Raw genomic sequence first — 7,405 nt, forward strand, 5'->3', positions numbered from 1 at the left:
GGTTGAGTAAATAAAGAATAACAATGTCAAGCTCCATGCAAAATTTTGTATTGATAGCATCATCAAAACCATAGAAAATTTAAGCAGGACATCGAAAAAAATTAGGAAGGCACTAACGTGTTGGCAGAAGCTTTCGAGCGTTGGTACATTCATGCGCCCATTAATCACATCTCATATACGTATACCTATTTTCAGTAATGTGGTCTACAAGAGCGAAATTGTCACATAATAATTGAAAGAACTCTCAAAAGCTACTAATTTCGCGTCAGTGCGTTCCTCGTTTTTTTGGATATATATTTTCACTAGTAATACCACTAGATGTCAAATTATTTCCGGAAATTTTTTCGAGCTTATGAATATTTTGAAAATTATTTATTTAATTTAATTTTCTAAAAATATTTATGAGCGAGAAAAAATTTCCGGATTTTATTTGACATCGTGTGGTATTCGGTAAGAAAATTTCACACTAAATGTGTTTATTTCCAACAACATCAATTTTCGTCTTCATCAAGAACTCTAAATCAAGAACAAGCAACTTCCAATCAACCTGCCATAGTATATAATAATTGCGTTTTTAATATAAACATTAATCATAATGATTGGTGGTGTAGGATCAGAGAAACAGGAAAATGATACTCTGTTAGTTCGCCGACGTTTCGGAAAAATTTATTTCCATCCTCAGGGCTCATAACGGTGCTTGATGTCCTCCATAAAACCCATATTAGAGATGATGTTGTCAAAAAATAACCATAAATTATTTCACAAGATCTGAAGTGGTGATCCAAAATTTAATTTCACTATAGATTGGTGGTGTAGGATCAGAGAAACAGGAAAATGATACTCTGTTAGTTCGCCGACGTTTCGGAAAAATTTATTTCCATCTTCAGGGCTCATAACGGTGCTTGATGTCCTCCATAAAACCCATATTAGAGATGATGTTGTCAAAAAATAACCATAAATTATTTCACAAGATCTGAAGTGGTGATCCAAAATTTAATTTCACTATAGATTGGTGGTGTAGGATCAGAGAAACAGGAAAATGATACTCTGTTAGTTCGCCGACGTTTCGGAAAAATTTATTTCCATCCTCAGGGCTCATAACGGTGCTTGATGTCCTCCATAAAACCCATATTAGAGATGATGTTGTCAAAAAATAACCATAAATTATTTCACAAGATCTGAAGTGGTGATCCAAAATTTAATTTCACTATAGATTGGTGGTGTAGGATCAGAGAAACAGGAAAATGATACTCTGTTAGTTCGACGACGTTTCGGAAAAATTTATTTCCATCTTCAGGGCTCATAACGGTGCTTGATGTCCTCCATAAAACCCATATTAGAGATGATGTTGTCAAAAAATAACCATAAATTATTTCACAAGATCTGAAGTGGTGATCCAAAATTTAATTTCACTATAGATTGGTGGTGTAGGATCAGAGAAACAGGAAAATGATACTCTGTTAGTTCGCCGACGTTTCGGAAAAATTTATTTCCATCCTCAGGGCTCATAACGGTGCTTGATGTCCTCCATAAAACCCATATTAGAGATGATGTTGTCAAAAAATAACCATAAATTATTTCACAAGATCTGAAGTGGTGATCCAAAATTTAATTTCACTATAGATTGGTGGTGTAGGATCAGAGAAACAGGAAAATGATACTCTGTTAGTTCGCCGACGTTTCGGAAAAATTTATTTCCATCCTCAGGGCTCATAACGGTGCTTGATGTCCTAAAATGGGTTTTATGGAGGACATCAAGCACCGTTATGAGCCCTGAGGATGGAAATAAATTTTTCCGAAACGTCGGCGAACTAACAGAGTATCATTTTCCTGTTTCTCTGATCCTACACCACCAATCTATAGTGAAATTAAATTTTGGATCACCACTTCAGATCTTGTGAAATAATTTATGGTTATTTTTTGACAACATCATCTCTAATATGGGTTTTATGGAGGACATCAAGCACCGTTATGAGCCCTGAGGATGGAAATAAATTTTTCCGAAACGTCGGTGAACTAACAGAGTATCATTTTCCTGTTTCTCTGATCCTACACCACCAATCTATAGTGAAATTAAATTTTGGATCACCACTTCAGATCTTATTAATCATAATGGTCCAGAGAACTGAGAAAACATCTAAGCTTGTAGTTGAAATGAATCAAAATTATAATGTGAACAAATAAAAATTAGATTGTCAAAAAAAAATTCTGTTATTATAAACGTCAAAGAAATTTCCAGTACAATTCGCTGTTGGGTACCCACGAGGAAAAAATTTCCACGAAAATTCATCCGTTGCGATGGTGATCTGTCAGAAGTTCACGTTCTGATAGGTCAAAAATCACATGTGTGGAATTTTTACTAGTAATACCTACCACTAGAGGTCAAATTATTTCCGGAATTTTTTTCTCGCTCATGAATATTTCGAAAATTATCCCTAGTCGAAGAGTATACTTCGAAGACGAGGGATAATTTCCAAAAAATATTCATGAGCGAGAAAAAATTTCCGGATTTAAATTGACCTCGTGTGGTATTCGATAAGAAAATTCCACACCAAATGTGTTTATTTCCAACAACATCAATTTTCGTCTTCATCAAGAACTCTAAATCAAGAACAAGCAACTTCCAATCAACCTGCCATAGTATATAATAATTGCGTTTTTAATATAAACATTAATCATAATGGTCCAAAGAATTTAGAAAAAATCTAAGCTTGTAGTTGAAATGAATCAAAATTATCATATGATCAAATAAAATTTAGATTGTCAAAAAAATAATATTCTGTCATTATAAACGTCAAAAAAATTTCCAGTATAATTCGCTGTTGCGATGGTGATCTATCAGAAATACACGTTCTGATTGGTTAAAAATCACATGTGTGGAATTTTCTGTTAAATAATTCATTCCTTAACAATGTATATATATGTATATGGAAAAATTTTCAAATCGGTTTATCAATAAAGCGTATTTTTTATTTTCTCTTCAATTAATTCATATGTTGTTTATTATTTTCGACATATATTATTTTATTCGATTTTTGAATCCTACACATTCCCTTACGTAAACTGTGAAAATTTCCAAGATATCAGAAAAAATCCGACGCAAACCAATCAATGAGTTTATTAATGCATAGTGCATACGATAAACCAAAACCGAAGTCCGTACCCATCTTAACATTCTCATTCGCCTACTTATCAAAACAAATCTGCAACGAAGGAACGAACCAGGCACAGCCAACTCTGGTTGAGATTGGTCAGGAAGCGATGGAATTTTGCAGATCGTAGGTCATCGGTCCTGCCACGAATTTCGGCTGGAAATTTTCCATTATTTATCCAATTGTATACGTTTCCTAATGTTTCTAATGCACTTTGACGGTAATAGAGAATGCAGTAGTCCTAATAATCGAAAAAAACTTTCGAAATTCGAAGATCGATCCATGCAGTGGGGGCTGCGCCTAACGTGTTCGCGCAGCGCTCGTGGGGACGCTAGGAAGGCATCGGCCTCGAAAACGAGCGCGTTGAGGCGAAGTACTAGGGCCTTTCTTTCTACACGTGGAGTACAGGGTTAATGGCTTGGATGCATTTCGTTGGAATAATTACACGATCAAATAAATTCATTGTTCCTTGTCTTGGACTGTGTTGTTTCTTTGGAATTGTGATTCTTGTTACGATAGGTAATAACGTGTCCGCTGGATATCCGTTGACGGTCTTAAATTTTTAGATGCGGGAAGAATATCCATGAATCTTCGGTACTTGTTTAAATTTCAGCGGAATTTGTAAAAAGACGCTGAGTTTTTTTTTTTCAAGCAGTATTTATTGAGAAAAATAAATTTAGTTGAATAATGAGTAAATCAAACGCTGAGTTGTCTGGTTACTTTATAGTAATTTAGTCACTTTGAAGTATCTAAGTAACTATATTTTATTTTTTTAAAAGAAGTAACTCTTAACTAAGGTGAAAATTGTAATAACTTTCAACTTGAAACACTGTAGATGGCGAGGAGTATCTTTTCTGAAATTTTCAGAGACCCTACTTGTTACAACCTAATATGTTATAAGAGTCTCCCTAAATTTTCAAAGAAACTTTATGATAAGTATCTATCAAAAATACTTTTCGAAGAAACATTTGAAAGCTTTGGCGCTCTGCAAAAGGCAGTTATAGTTTGAATTTTCGATATTTTCTTCATGAAAGAAATACAGGGTGTTAGTGAATAAATGCGACAAACTTCAGGGGGGATTCTGTATGAAAAATAATTACAGTTCTGTCAGCAAATGCCTCGTATTACGAATTTAAATTTATTGCTCTATTTTGAAAGAAAAAAATGGTATGCCATTGAAATATTTCAAGTTAAAAATCATTTTTAATTTCCTCGTTCAGTTTGTGACGAAAAATTTTTCTCATTCTAGCGTCGATGTATTAAGATATTTATTTTAAGATATTAAAAAGGCACCTCATATGGAAAAACGGCATGAAAGATTTTTTTCTCACATGTAACACATGTACTTAGGTACATGTCACCCTTACTCCGATGATAAAAATAAAATTCTCAATTAAATGTCAATAAATTAACAATAAATACCTCTTGAAACCCACCAGATTTCATTTGAGTATCTCGACCGGTTTCAGAGCAATAAATAAATAATCAGTTTTTAAGGAAAACTTTAACACCCCGTATCTCGGAATACGATTAATATGAAACATTTACGAACAAAATTATAGAACTATTATTATTTTTTATTCAGAATCCCTCCTAAAGTGTGTCGCACTTATTCACTAATACCTTGTGTACAGGGTGTTCCTAAATTGGAAGTACAAAGGAAAAAAGAAGAGAAAGAGAAAACAGTCCTAACCTAACCCAAATTGTAGATACAAAGGAAAATGGATAATTTTAAGAGAAAAAAATCTATACATAGGTTTTGTTTTCAAGATACAGGTTTTTTTTTGTAGTCCAACTATTTTGTGATGCTTTGATGATACCACTTTATCAAATCTTTATTGATCTGCACTACAGATTGTAAAAGAAAACACCAAAACTTATAATTAATTTATTCATCAGAGCTTTCAATAATTTGAATTTCCTTTGTTCACTAGTACTAGAAAGTTGTCTGAATTTTTTTCTCGAAATCGGTAGCAGATACAACAAAACTACAAGAAACAAAAATTGTAGTACTGGACCAAAGTTTTTTTACATTTTTTCAAACTACCAGTGATCCACCAAAAAAAAGTTCTGGAGAAAGAAACGGGCACTGTTGCATTCAAAATAATCATATCACATGATGAAAACTTAAAATTGGAATATCTCTGCCAAATTTAAGTTAAATATCATGTGAATAGGAAGGTGCTATGAGAAAAAAACTTGAAAAAAAAACAAACTTTCAGATTCAATTACGATGTGGGGAATGAATTGAATATCTTCTAAATTACAAGGTTTCCAGATTCATTGAAGAATAGTCAAACCTCAAGGTGTTCGAAAAAACGAAAATTAACAAATTCTGTCGAAATAACAGATGAGCGAGCAATAAAAAATAGTCTAGGAAGTTTCACAAAAATTCTAAGTAGACCTCTCAAGTTATACAGGTTCATACTCATGTGGTGGGTTTCAGAAAACTTCGATCGACTGATTAGAGACTATAGTTTGGAATCTATGCCATATATCTATGGCGAAATGAAGTGAAAATATTGAACATAGAAATTATTTGTTCCTGACAATCCTGCTTACAATGGAAGTTTTCTGAAACGAGGAGTTGTAGATTATTACTTAGCAGGAAATTAATTCACAAATCAGCTGAGCTCAACTTCCAGAAATCTTCCCTAGTTTGTAGGAAATTGACGAAGAGGCGGATCACAGAGTGTGTAAGGGTGGAATGATGATTGATATAGGGGATTCAGGGGAATTCAGTTCTATAGGTAGGGAGTGCGATATATAAATCCGAAGGGTAGATACATCTTATGTTTCAGCAGAAAATTACCGCATGAAAATATGTTTGCAAAAAATTTTCATCATTGAATAATTTGGAAATTATGAAAATTTCGAAAAACCTCAAGAGCCTAGTAAAATTGTTGATAACATATCAGTGCAGTTCAGAGAATTTGTTAATGAAACACAAAATATGTATTATTTATACAAATTCTTTTTTTTCGACTGAAACGTGCGTTATTTGAAGATATTTGAGTTTTGGAAAAAGTTCAGGGTGTTCTATAATTTTTTTTGAGTTTTTAGTAGAGAAATTCATAATTGTCTGGTTCTTGTTAGACAGTGTTTTACCTTGGTGCTAAATCCATTCCATTTTGTTTTCACAAATCTGAAACTTCTCGGCTAAATAGGTTTTTCAATCGCTGCTATAGTATAATTTCATTATTTATTTTCTCACTTTCTTGTTTAAATTTCAAGTTTGAAATGTGATAATAGTCGAAGAATACTATACCATACCAACAGAAATATTGATCGACTTGGTTATAATTATAATATAAAGAAGTGCTTCTACATAGGTGGTATACCTACATACTTAAATCTCATAACAATTTGATAATTGTTACTAAGTATATAACAAATAATCATCTCGATTCTCAAACAAGAAATAAGAAGAAATTAGAAACTCCATTTTGATTATTGCTATTCTATTAATACTATAAATTTTAGATTTTGGAATAACGCATATAAATGGACTCAAATAGCGATTACTCTTCAAATTTAACGTGAAGTGCAATATATTTAAAAAATTATTCGTTTTAGGCACAACATGCCTCAACAAAAAATGAAGACCTCTCACTAGTGTATCCGACAGCAAAAAATGCAGGGCATACCATTTACATATTATATGAATGGACTTATTGAAAAGTTTTAAAGGTCATTTTAAAAACATTGTAATGTCTTTCGGACCACCTGAAGGTGATACGTAAATTCGTAGTAAATTTGAAAACTTTTCGGGAATTAAAAAAAAAATTCAATTATCTCTATGTTTATTACTCTATGGTTGAAACCTTTATATCCTTGAAATCTGTCCGAAAAAAGTAGCCTATATCAAAAACTACCGTAGATAAATTATGACAAGTGGGGTATTTCGAAATCAGTATTTCATGGAGATTATGACTTAAAAAATTGTTCATTCTCATTTGAAAAAAACAGGGTGGTATCGTATTTCACCACTTTCTGACCTGCCTGTAGAGTCAAAAATAATTCAAGCTCATGCGCTGAGTACTGGCGATTCCGTCAAAATTTGAATCATTCTCCTAGCCCAAAAAAAAAAGGGATGAGTCCCCCTATATTTTAAGAGATCAGGGAAATTGATAGAAACTTAAACATAAGAGAGTAGTTCAAAATTTGCTGCGTTTCCACCTACCCAATATGGATAACACAGAGATCATCGTTAGCATATTCACTTTGCAAGGTAATTAAAACCAAATATTTTT

The sequence above is a fragment of the Harmonia axyridis genome, chromosome 4 (genome assembly GCF_914767665.1).
Source record: "Harmonia axyridis chromosome 4, icHarAxyr1.1, whole genome shotgun sequence".
Lineage (NCBI taxonomy): Eukaryota > Metazoa > Arthropoda > Insecta > Coleoptera > Coccinellidae > Harmonia > Harmonia axyridis.